The sequence below is a fragment of the Muscardinus avellanarius genome (assembly GCF_963383645.1).
Source record: "Muscardinus avellanarius genome assembly, chromosome: 11".
In the NCBI taxonomy this organism is placed as follows: domain Eukaryota; kingdom Metazoa; phylum Chordata; class Mammalia; order Rodentia; family Gliridae; genus Muscardinus; species Muscardinus avellanarius.
Genome location: NC_137797.1, coordinates 22,787,477 through 22,800,314, shown reverse-complemented (window position 1 = coordinate 22,800,314; position 12,838 = coordinate 22,787,477). Strand labels below are relative to the sequence as shown.

The window sequence follows — 12,838 nt, the reverse complement described above, 5'->3', positions numbered from 1 at the left end:
GTTTATTATCCCCTGTGCAAATTTTTTATTTATTTGAATAAATAATATATTATTCACAGTGACTTGACCAACAAAATACCACCAACTAGATGACTGAAATAGCAGAAACATTTAAGATATATTTCTTTTTAAGCTTTTTTTTTGTGGTACTGGGGATTAAACCCAGGAGTGTTCTGCCTCTGAGCTATACCCCTAGCCCTATTCTTTTATTTATTTTTGAAACAAGGTCTCCGAGAGTCTAAGTTACTGAGGCTAATCATGAACCTGCAATTCTTCTGTTTAAGCCTCCCAAATACTGGAATTAAAAAAATGTGCCTCCGTGCCCAGTTTAAAATATGTTTATGATTTTATTTAATTATTTTTATTTTTATTTTTGCTGTACTGGGGATTGAACCCAGGGGCATTCTACCTCCGAGCCACACCCCCAGCCCTATTTTTTATTCTTTATTTTGAAACAGTCTCACTAAGTTCCAGAGGGCCTCATTAAGTAGCTGAGGCTGACCACGAACCTGGATCCTCCTGTCTCAGCCTCCCAAGTACTGGGATTACAAGCGTGTGCCACTATGCCTAGCAATATGTTTAGGATTTTAATGCACAAAATTATAATCTAGAAATCAACCATATAAATATTTTTATTACTTTCGTATTCCTCAATTTGCTACAGATATATGAAATTAAAGGATAATTGAACATCAAATAATGAAATTTTACTATTATTAATCATGATAGCCTACAAATTACTTACATTAACATATATATTTTTTGTGTGGTACTGGGAATTGAACCAAGGGGCAGTCTACCTTGAAGCTACACTCCCAGCCCTGTATTGTCTTTTCATTTTGAGGCTAAGTCTCACTAAGGTAGCACACACTGGCCTTGAACTTGTGATCCTCCTATCTCAGTCTCCCCAGTACTGGGATTGCAGGCCAGTGCCACCACACCCAGCTGATTAAGCATTTTTAAATATGGGGCTGTACTGAACAAAGACATTTATGCTTCATAGAAAATGGAGGCATTTTGATCCGATGCTCCAGCACGCCCCTGCTGACAGCGCCACCACCGTGGAGGACTTGAACGAGTACAGCAACATGGAGGGGTTTGCAGGGGGATCCAAGATCAACGTCATGTGAGCAAGCACCGGCAGGATGATGGTAAAATGTCTGTCGGAGGCTTGAACTGGGATACAAACGAGAAAGATCTAAGTATTTGTCTCAATTTGGGGAAGTTGTAGACTGCACCATTAAAACAGATCCAGTCACTGGAAGATCAAGAGGATTTGGTTTAGTGCTTTTCAAAAATGCTGCTAGTGTTGATAAGGTGTTGGAACTGCAAGAACATAAACTGGATGGCAAATTGATAGCCCCCCAAAGGGCCAAAGCTTTAAAAGGGAAAGAGCCCCCTAAAAAAGGTTTTTGTGGGTGGATTGAACCCGGATACATCTGAAGAGCAAATTACAGAATATTTTGGGGCCTTTGGAGAGATTGAAAATATTGAACTTCCCGTGGATACAAAAACAAATGGAAGAAGAGGCTTTTGCTTTAGCACACATGCAGATGAAGAGCCAGTAAAGAAGTTGTTAGAAAGCAGATACCATCAAATTGGTTCCAGGGTGTGTGAAGTCAAAGCTGCACAACCCAAAGAGGAACACAGGCAACAGCAATAACAAAAGGGAGGAAGGGGTGCTGTGGCTGGGGAAGAGGAGGTACTAGGGGTCGAGGCCAAGGTCAGGGCCAAAACTGGAAACAAGGATTTAATAACTTTTATGATCAAGGATATGGAGATTACAATAGTGCCCATGGTGGTGATCAAAACTATGGTGGCCATGGCGGATATGATTACACTGGGGATAACTATGGCAACTATGGATATGGACAGGAATATGCAGATACAGCGGTCAACAAAGCACTTACGGCAAAGCCTCTTGAGGCGGTGGCAATCACCGAAATAATTACCAGCCGTACTAATGGAGGACATTAGAGAAAACAGGAGATGCTAAAGAAAACCATCTTGCAGGATGACACTGAAGATTGGTCTTCTGTTGACCTAAGGTATTATTTTGTAAAGACTTTCTAGTGTACAAGACACAACTGTCCAACTGTATACAGCCGCCATTTAGTTTTGTTTTTACTTTGTCCTTTGCTATCTGTGTTATGACTCAATGTGGATTTGTGTTTATACATTTTTTTTTTGGTGGTACTGGTTCTTAAAAACACTTCTACCTCCGGGCTATACTCCCAGACACCTATTTTTTATATTTTTATTTGAGTCTCTTAAGCCAGTGAGGCTGGCTTTGAGCCTGTGCAATCCTCCTGTCTCTACCTCCCAAGCACGGGGATATACAAGCATGTGCCACCACGCCCGGCTACAAATTTTATTTGTATGATTTCATGTTAATCCTCAAATAAATGCTTCCTTATGTAAAAATAAAAAGAAAATGGAGGCATTTTGTTAAGTATTTTACACTGATACTTGTTGGGAACAGTTTCTTTGCTGAAAAACAATATTTTCTTGCTTTCTTTTTTTTGGTGAGAGAAACCACCTTGTAGTTTAATGCATATACCCTTAAAACCATTATTGAAGCATAATTTATCTGCCATAAAGTTCACCCCCTTTAAGTGTAAATAAAGTTGTACAATGCTTAGAGTTGTACACCCACCATGGGAATCATGTTCTAGAACACTTTAATCAGAGCCCCTAATTTCCTTACCCCCTCTGCAGCCCAGCCACCTCCTCTCCTCCTCTCTGTAGCTTCAAGGCAAGACCTGACCTGCACTCTGCAGTTCTTCAGCATTTCCCAGACTTTCCTATTCATAATCGGTCTTTTGTGTGTGATTTCATTCTTCACCAACTTACCGTGATATGTTTGAGGCACATCTATATTGTTGTTTATTTTTTCTAGTACTGAGGATTGAACCCAGGGGCATTCCACTTCTGAGTTACACCCCAGCCCCACTTTATTTTAATTTATGCAGTACTGGGGATGAAACCCAGGGGCCTCTACCTCCGGGCTACACTCCCAGACCTATTATATATGTATATTTTTGGAAACAGGGTCTCATGAAGGTACTGAGAGCCTCACTAAATAGCTAAGGCTGGCTTCAAACTTGCACGATCCTCTTGTCTCAGCCTCCCAAGTACTGGGATTACAAACAGGCGCCACCACACTCAGCTCTATTCTTTATATTTTTGAAACAGGGTCTCACTGAGTTGCAAAGTGCCCCACTAAGTTGCTGAGGCTGTTCTTGAACCACCATCCTCTTGTCTCAGCCTCCGGAATGTTGGGATTACAAGCGTGCGCCACCACGCCACCACGTTTAAACAGGGTCTTGCTAAATTGCTAACGCTAGCCTTGAGCCTGCACTCCTCCTGCCTCAGACTCCCACGTATTGGGATTACAAGCTTGCACCACGACGCCTGGCCTTCCATGTTGTTCTTAATGTCAGTATATTCTGTCTCATTTGCTAAGTTATTTCTGCTGAATACATATACCACCTTTTGTTCATACAGTCATCATTCCATGGCTATTTTCTAGTGTTTGGCTACTATGAATAATGCCACTATTAACACATGTGCAGTCTTTGTGTGAACACAGTTTCATTTCTCTTAGATGATCATCTAGGAGAGGAATCTGTTGAGTCCTTTGGCAAATGTAGTTTGTCTGTCGCTTGCTTGCTTGCTTTGGTACTGGGGGTTGAACCCAGGGCCATTCTACCTCCAAACCACACCCCAAACCCTATTTTTAAATTTTTATTTTATTTTTTAATTAATTAATTTTTGGGGGTGGTACTGGGGTTCCTGGAAGCCCTTCTACCTCCGGGATACACTCCCACGGGCTACACTCCCAGACCTATTTTATACTTTTATTTGGAAACAGGGTCTCTTAAGCCAGCGAGACTGGCTCCAAACCAGCTCGATCCTCCTGTCTCCGCCTCCCAAGTGCGGGGATTACAAGCGTGCGCCACCACGCCCGGCTTAATTTTTATTTTTAAATAGGGTCTTGCTAAGATGTTGAAGGTCTCACTAAATTGTTGCAATTGACCTTGAACTTGAGATCCTCCTGTCTCAGCCTCCCAAGTACTGGGATTACAGGAGTGTACCACCATGCCCAGCTCTTTTTTTTTTGTTGTTTTGTTTTAACATACAAATCTTTAACATATAAAACATTCACATTCCTCCCAACAGTACTCCAAGGCTTGGCCACCAAATAAGTTACACACACCCTCAGGTACTAGAAGGTGATTGTAGAGCTCGCTGGCCGAGTCAGGGCCAAGTGGTCACTTCCCCACAAGCAGACTCCTTGTAGCCCCCTGCAAGGGCGCCTTTCCTGCACAGCTGCGAGGACCACTGCCACGGAACCTGGCCTCTGGACTGGAAAGCCAGGAACAGCAGCCCCCTTCTCCGAGTGCTGCTTTTACTGAAGTAGAGCTTTCTCAACAGGGAGCCCGCCACCCTGCATGCTCAGTAGACTAGTGATTTCCTGTGGTACGCCACGTTGAGGCCAGGCCCTTGACAAGGGAAGATTTGGCAGCACGTTCCTGAAGACAGAACCGTGGCCCAGGCTCAGAGATTCTCTTCCTCATGAATATGATTATATGCTACTTGGCCCTTGACTTTTTTTTTTTTTTTTTTTTTTTTTGCAATTCAATGGTTTTGATGAATTTGCTGTGATCCAGGAGTGTTCAAGTACTCGTGGTGGTCTCTGGCTTGGATTATGCTTTAGCAGTCTTGAAATGAAATGAGGTCCCTGGCTCCCTTTGTCACAAACTCTGGGAATGTGGATTCAACGCATGATATTCATATTTTGTAGGTCTCTGGGCATTTTTGCCTCAAAAGGAAGCTTCCCAACCAACGCATCACAACAAAGAACTCTAAGGCTCCAGAGATCCACCCACCTTCTCATCTTGCATCTCGGAGCACAGGCAGTCGAGGGTGCTACACAGAGTGGTTCTCCTGGAGGATGGAGCATGTAATGACCACCCCAAATCTGCAACTTTAAGCTCTCCAGCTGACCTGAGAAGCAGGTTCTCTGGCTTCATGTCTCTATAAACAATTCTCTTTGAATGACAATAAGACATTTGCCAATTCTGTAATATAAGTAACAGATCTCTGCTCATCAATCTTAGAAATTCTCTATAGATTGTTCCAAGTGGTGCATAGTCTAAAATTAGGCAATCCTAATAGCATCATAAAAGTAACTATACAGGAGCCTGGCATGGTGGCACACGCTTGTAATCCCGGCACTTGGGAGGCTGAGACAGGAGGATTGTGGTTCGCAGCCAGCCTCAGCTACTTAGGGAGGCCCTTTGCAACTCAGTGAGAGCCTGTTTCAAAATAAAGAATAAAAAATAGGGCTGGGGTGGTAGCTCAAAAGTAGAAAACCTCTGGGTTCTATCCCCAGTACTGCAAAGGAAAAAAAAAACTATACAGCCTAGAATATGATGTTGAGAGACTATATTTTACTTCTCTTCTGAGCTGATGCTCACCAGCTGGGCTTTAAACAACAGTCCAAGGACCAGAATAAATTTGCTTGGGTTTTCTCTTGTCAAGTAAACATTATTGAACTTTCCTTTATCTAATGGATGACCGATGTCAAAATCTTCCAAAGAGGGCCAGGCATGGTGGCGCACGTTTGTAATCCCCGCGCTTGGGAGGCGGAGACAGGAGGATGGCGCAGGTTTGAAGCCAGCCACGCTGGCGTAAGAGATCCTGTTTCAAAAATATAAAATAGGTCTGGGAGTGTAGCCTGGAGGTAGAAGGGCTTCCAGGAACCCCAGTACCACCAAAAATAAAATAAATAAATAAATAAATAAAAATCTTCCAAAGAGTGTCACCTTTTCTTTGAATTTTCACTTTTCACGTGGTGCTGAACCCAGGAGCATTCTACCTCTGAGCTATACCCCAAGCCTTTTTTTGTTTGTTTTGAAACAGGGTCTCTCTAGGTTCCTGAGAGTCTTGCTACATTGCTGAGGCCATCACTGAATGTGGGACCCTCCTGCCTCAGCCTCCCAAGTATGGGCTTGCGCCGCCACTCTCACCCACTTTTCAGTTTTGGTACCGGTTCCTTCTCAAGGTCATTTTCAAGTGCTGATGGCTAGAGCTGCTCATTGTTCTGGGTATTGTTCACTGGCTGGTAGGACGAGGTACACTGGATGCCTCTGAACTAGAAGCAATTGATTTCTGACTAGAGACGAGCTTTTTTTTTTTTGCAAAGGAACACACTGAGGAGAATTTGAAGTACACAAGACCCGCTGAGTCTGGCTACTGCTTGCAGATGCCATGTTCCACCTGCCGGCTCCCATCCCAGCCTGCCCGCCCTCCCTCTCCCCGCCCCCATTACTGTTTATCTTGTTACTAAATTGTAAAAGCTCGTAATTAGATCTGGATGCAAATGCTTTGTCAGATCAAACTCTTTGCAAATACTTTCCCCAAGCTGCATCTTGCCTTATATTAATAGTTTCAAGCAAAAAAAGTTTAATTTTTTAAAGTATATATAACAGTCAGGCATGATGGTTTATGCTTGTAATCCCAGTACTTGGGAGGCTGAGACAGGAGGATCTCAGGTATGAAGCCAACTTAGCAAGACCCTGTTTCAAAATAAAAATTAAAACATGTTTGGGGATGGTGGAGGTATAACTCAGAGGTAGAATATCCCTTGGTCCAATCTCCAGGAACAACAACAACAACAAAAAGACAAAAAATCATTATTATGAGAAAATTGAAGCCTAGTAAGAACACCCTTGGATCCGAACTCCAGCACCCTCACCAGCGCTGAGCCCTAGTCTGCTGATTCTGCCACCACTGCACTGTCTACCTTTCCCCTTTGACCTTACTTCTCCCTTTGCTCAGGTGCTATGGGTTGAACTGTGTCCCCAAAAACATATGCTAAAGTCCTAAGTCTTGGAACCTGTGACGGTGACCTTAGTTGAATACTGGGGCTCTGCAGAGGTGTCAAGTTAAGATGTCTTTAGAGTGGATCCTAATCCTGTGTGACTGGTGTCCCTAAAGGGGAATTGGGAAACAGACACAAGGGAAGGTGATCATGTAAACATAGAGGTAAAAATTAGAATTATGCACACACACACACACACACACACACACACACACACACACACCACACACTATACCTCCCCAGAGGCTTCAGAAGGAACCTGGCCAAAAATCCTGACTGCAGATTTCTACCCTCTAAAACTATGAGACAAATTTCTATGTGTGTCAGACTTCCGGGAAGATGGCGACCAAGAAAAGCGGGGCTTAAGAGCCCCGCTAACAACAAACCTCCATTACCACAAAATCAGCGCCTTTCATAGCCAGAAAACACCATCACCAGTGAAACAAAAAATCACCAGGCTCCAGAGAGAAAGCGGACTGAGAACAGAGCCACAGAGGAGATAACCGGCCTATCGTCCGAGGACGCAGCAGACGCGGCGGCAGCAGCGCCATACTGCCGGCGAATTCACGAGACGGCTACAGCAAGCCGAGGTGAGCCACTGCGGAACAGCCAGGCGGGATTTCTCCGCGCAGAGAGCATCTAAAGTTCCCAGTGGCCGAGCTCAGCACACGCTGCAGGGATTCAGAGTGGAAACCAAAACCAAGAAGAAAAACACCAGCCCCACAGCCGAGGGCGTAGCAGCGGCACCATATTGCCACCGGCGGCAGCAGCACCAAATCCAGCAAGGCCAGTACAGCTACATCTGCGTACTCAAGAACAGTGAGTCAAATTGCGGGCCACAGAGGAGAAATCCCAGTACTGTACTCCCTGGGACTTGACCCAGTGGGGGAGGGGCGGTGGCAGAGATATCACACCATAGGAGAACGCCCAACCTGGCACCCCCCCACAGTCTAAAGCAGCCTCTATCGACTCTCTGGGTCGGAGACTCTGTGATAAAACCCAGTAAAGGAGTAGTGGGGTCTGAGATACTACTGACTCGAGATCCAGAGCACCTTAAGTGAAGTCATAGTGACCCAAGGGAAGAACCCAGAGAAGGCACAAACATCCGAAATCATGGGAAAGAGGAATAATACTGGAGCAATAAATGCCCACAACCCCACAACATCAGAACCCGATAAAACAGAAAATCAGAGATTTCTAGAAGATCAAATCAGGAAAATAACTGTAGAAATAATAGAGGTGCTTCGAAAAGAACTCAGAGATAGCCAAAAAGAGATAAAGGATGCAATTAATGAAGTAAAGGCCTCAATTCAAAGCACAAACAACCGATTAGAACACATGGAGAACAGAATCTCGCTCTTAGAAGATGATCATTCTAAAAATGAATGCATAGTTTCTAATCTAGGAAAAAATATCCGACAGCAGGAATCTGATATTGAAGAAATATGGGCCCATTTTAAGAGAGCTAACCTAAGAATAATTGGAATAGAGGAGGGAAAAGAAAGTGAAACCAAAGGGATCAACAATCTCTTCAAGGAAGTAATAGCAGAAAATTTTCCAGACATAGAGCAAGAGGTCGATACACAGGTCCAGGAAACTTATAGAACTCCCTTTAGACAGGATAGAAGAAGAGGATCCCCACGCCACATAATTGTCAAAATGACCAATGTGGAAGCCAAGCAGAGAATCTTAAAGGCAACAAAATCAAAGGGCCAAGTGACATTCAGAGACAAACCAATTAGAATCACTCCAGACTTCCCAAACCAAGTTATGAGAGCCAGAAGGGCTTGGAGTAACATATTCCAAACTCTGAAAGAAAATAACTTCCAGCCAAAAATTTCCTACCCAGCAAAACTTTCTATCAAATTAGATAGAGAAATAAGAAGCTTCCATGACAAACAGAAACTGAAGGAATTTATGTCTTCAAAACCAGCACTAGAGAAAATACTCAAAGAGATTAACTACAAAGAAGAAATAGGTAACACACATCAGAACTAGAGAAACAAGATTTTCCATCCAACAGACAACTAAGATTGGTTATCTGTGGAGATTCATTACTTATGTTAGTCTTTTACCTATCTGTAAAGAGTATTGTTTGCCTTTATTGTTGTTAATTTTTAGGATTTCTAGTTGGAATATTAATATAGCTTCAGATATAGCATTTGGAAATATTTTATCCCATTCTATTAGTAACTGTTAACTCTGTTTACATTGTCTTTGGATATACAATTTTTTTTTTTTTAGGGAGTCTGTATACTCCTCTGTTGCCTGTGCCATTGAAATCATAACCAAGAAATCACTGCCAATTTCAATGTTGTGAGGTTTTATGACCCAAATTTTCTCCTAAAAGTTTATAGTCTTAAGATTTATATTTAGGTCTATTATCTATTTTGAGTTAATATGTGTATATGGGATTAGGTAAGGGTCCAATTTTATTCTTTTCCATGTAATTATTATTTTTTAACAATATTTAGTTAAAAGATTATCACTTCCACCACCAAATGTTCGTGGAAACCTTGTCAAAAATAACTTGACAATATAGGGAAGAATTTAGCTCTAGGCTTTTATTTAACTCCAATGGTTTATATATCTGCCTTTAGAATAGTACTACACTGTTTCAATTATTGTAGCTTTATATGGTTTGAAATCAGAAAATATATATCTTCTAGCTTTGTTCTTTTTCAAGATCATTTTGGGTACCTAGAGTCCATATTCCATATTAGGATAGATTTTTTTCTGAAAAATAAATATATAAATATATGATAGTTTCACCTAAAAATAGAAAAAAAATATTCTCTGGTAAGAAAGAAAGCAAAAAGAAATATTGAAATGTTATCTTTAAGTCATCAAAAGCTTGGTATCAGACAAATGAAACTGTTATGTGAGATTATCATTTTTAATTTTAGATAAACTGCCATAATACTAGATGTCAACTACTAAGCCAAGCATGGGAGGGAGGGATAGGGAGAGAATGGGGTGGGGATTGGGTGGGGGCTGACTGGGAAAAGTGTGCATGTATGTCTACAAAAGTATGTATCCTACTATGATGTATGAATACAGTGCACCAATAAAAATAAATAAATTAAAAATAAATAAATAAATAAATAAATAAATAAAATAAAAAAAAGAAAAAAAAAATTTCTATGTGTGTGTGTGTGTGTGTGTGTGTGTGTGTGTGTTTACTGAGGACTGAACCCAAGACCACTCTACCAGTGAGCTACATCTCCAGACCTTTTTTTTTTTTTTTTAATTTTAAAACAGGGTCTTCCTAAGTTGCCCAGGCTGGCCTTGAACATGTGATCCTCCTGCCTCAGCCTCCAGAGTTGCTGGGATTACGGGGGTGTGCCACCACACTCTACTAAATTTCTGCTGTTTTAAGCCATCCAGTATGTGGAACTTTGTTACAGGGGCCCTAAAAACTAATCATAACTGGGCATGGTGGTACATGCTTTATAATTCCACTACTACGTGGGAGGCTGAGACAAGAGGATTGCAGGTTTGTAGTCAACCTCAGCTACTTAGTGAGGCTCTCCACAACTTAGTGAGATCTGTTTTAAAATAAAGAATTAAAAATAGGACTGGGGGTGGAGGTCTGAGGTAGAATGCCCCTGGATTAAATTCCCAGTAACACATACACAAAAACAAAAACAAAAAACAGTGAATATGCCAGGTTAAATCATACAATCATGATAAAATTATTGAATGGTCAAATAAAGTCATTCCTCTGCCTATACTCTGAATACTCCTGCCTTCCTCTTACTTTATTGTACTTGCATTAACAATAAACCCTCAATAGATTCAATTTTCTTTCCTGTCTAGCAGACTGTAGAAAAACACACAACTAGCCGGGCATGGTGGTGCATGCGTGTAATCCCAGCATTCCAGAGGCTGAGACCGGAGGATCGCGGTTAAACAGGGCAGGGGGTGTGGCTCGGGAGTAAAATGCCCCTGGGTTCCAACCCCAGATCAAAAAAAAAAAAGAAAAACACACAACTGTGTTCACTGGTCACTTCCAACACATGAGACTAACCAACTAGACCCTGATGTTGCCTGGCAATCTCATTGTATTTCTTTATTCCATTCATTCATTTTCCATAAAATTCTTCATATTCTTTCTCAATATCCCCCTCTTCACTAATCCTGTGCTGTTTCAAGGAGAGAATAGAGAACTTTCCACCAGCTCCATGACCACACCAGCTCACCCACCTGCATTTGTCCTCAGTGTCTTCTAAACATGCTCCTCGCTAAAGCAACCCTTAAATCATGCACCAGATACCATCCCCACTTGCTTATGCAAGGACATCGCTTGGTGTCCTTTTACTCCATCACAAACTTTCTTCTAGATTATTCCATTAGCTACTATGTTCCCATGATTAAAAAACTAACACCTGCACTCTATCCGACTCCCAGTCATGGCCCTCTCTCTCCCATTTCCTTCACCACAATAATATTTTTTCCAGTTGTCACGACAGTTCCAGTTTATACTTAATTAATAACTCTTGGCTTAATTATTAATGGTGCCCTTTTCAAATGTGTTTCAGTTTCCATTGTAAACTGTGCAGATAGTTTCTCTTCTAATGTAAAACTACTTGAAAGAGCTGTTTATGCTCATTCTGTCCAATTTCTCACCTTCTATTCTCTCTTGGGTTACACGGGCCTTGTCCCCGTTCCTCCAGTTCGGGTCACTGACCATGTCCATGTTGTTAAGTCTGTCAGCTTTCATTTTTCATCCTTTTTCCTTTTACCTCTTAGAAGCATTTAACGTTATTATTCCCTCCTTCATTTCTTCACTGGTGTTCAGGGCTACCATCTCTCTTAATTTTTCTCCTATCACTCGGGAGAAAATAGATCTGTATTCCAGCTGGTAGAAAGGAAAAATGAATACAGACAAGTCCCTCCCTTTAGAGAGAAGTAGCACGTAACTCTGATGCTAGGTCACATGGTTACCTTAGCTGCAAGAGGCCTAGAGTTATATTACGCATCTAAATGTGCAGACCTTCAGCCGGACATGGTGGCGAACCCTTGTAATCCCAGCATTCGGGAGGCTGAGACCCGAGGATGGCGGTTCGCTAACAGCCTCCGCTACTTAGTGAGCCTCTCCACAACTTAGTGAGACCATGTTTCAAAAAATAATCAAAAATAGGGCAGGGGTGTAGCTCAGAGGTCGAATGCCCCTGGGTTCCATCCCCAGACCCGCAAGATAGATAGATAGATAGATAGATAGATAGATAGATAGATAGATAGATAGATAGATAGGCATACCTTCTGGATATATATACACACATACATTTATAGCTATATAAATACATATATCTCCAAGCAACTACCTGAAAACTGGGGATTCTATTATTGTGGAAAAAGAGAAAAAATACTGAGGAATAATAAGCACACTAATTCTCAAGTTTTCTATAGGATTGTACATTTTAAAACAATATGAAGAAACAATTTTAGAGCCAGGTGTGGAGGCACATGCTTATAATACCAGCCTTCTGAGACAGGAGGCTGAGACAGGAGGATTGTGGTTCACAGACAGCCTCAGCTACTCAGTGAGGCCCTTTGCAACTCAGTGAGACCCTGTTTCAAAATAAAGAATAAAAAATAGGGCAGGGCTGTAGCTCAGAGGTAGAATGCCCCTGGGTTCCATCCCCAGTACCATAAACAAAACAAACAAAACAAACTTTAAAAGCGGTGAAAATAAAAAAGTTAAGGAATAACAAATATACTTTGGTTTCAGATTATTTGAAAGGTTTCCTTTCTTTCTTCAATGAAATTTACAAGTACTGTGTACCAACTAAAATGTATTACATCATATTTTTCATAAATGTGATATAGTTGAGTAGTTTTAACAGCGTTTCTATAAATAGCCCATATAATTGAAAGGTAAAATGCTGAGATCCCAACAGTGAAAACAAATTTATAAAACAAAATATACACTTAGCAAGGCCCTCA

The 12,838-nt window shown here is 41.6% G+C and overlaps 2 pseudogenes across 2 annotated transcripts; one reads left to right on the top strand and one right to left on the bottom strand.

Moving 5' to 3' along the window:
- Window positions 1-1,037: 1,037 nt before the first annotated feature.
- LOC308270497 (heterogeneous nuclear ribonucleoprotein D-like) lies at window positions 1,038-1,964 on the top strand (annotated as a pseudogene). Its single transcript has one exon. The product of its transcript is annotated as a heterogeneous nuclear ribonucleoprotein D-like (transcript).
- Window positions 1,965-4,228: 2,264 nt separating this feature from the next.
- On the bottom strand, window positions 4,229-11,588 carry LOC308269434 (aurora kinase A-like; annotated as a pseudogene). The gene is made up of 3 exons: window positions 11,479-11,588; window positions 4,639-5,207; window positions 4,229-4,368 (listed from the first exon to the last, which is right to left on the bottom strand). The product of its transcript is annotated as an aurora kinase A-like (transcript).
- Window positions 11,589-12,838: the final 1,250 nt, after the last annotated feature.